The sequence below is a fragment of the Penaeus monodon genome, chromosome 32 (genome assembly GCF_015228065.2).
Source record: "Penaeus monodon isolate SGIC_2016 chromosome 32, NSTDA_Pmon_1, whole genome shotgun sequence".
Classification (NCBI taxonomy): Eukaryota; Metazoa; Arthropoda; class Malacostraca; order Decapoda; family Penaeidae; genus Penaeus; species Penaeus monodon.
In genome coordinates, this window is record NC_051417.1 from 17,885,149 (window position 1) to 17,885,470 (window position 322).

Sequence of the window (322 nt, forward strand, 5' to 3'; positions counted from 1 at the left end):
ATCTCCACGACAAAGCTCGCACGGAGCTGAATAGCCTTAAGCAGAGGAACTAGCAGATGACACAGAGGTTCCGCCTCCTGCAGTTCTATTTTGGTTACGGGGCTCGCTTAGCGGCTCTCTGACTTTAAGTCACATGATTCATATTTCATTTCAGAGAATATAACATTCTAATTTGTAAAATTAACATATTCAGTAAACATATTATTCCATTATCACGTTTGTCAAATGAAGCTGTTTTTTTTCAAATGAATTATATAGAAATAATTCCTCAAGTCATTAATTCCCCATAATCATAAGATCAGTTTTTGCACTGATTGTGAAT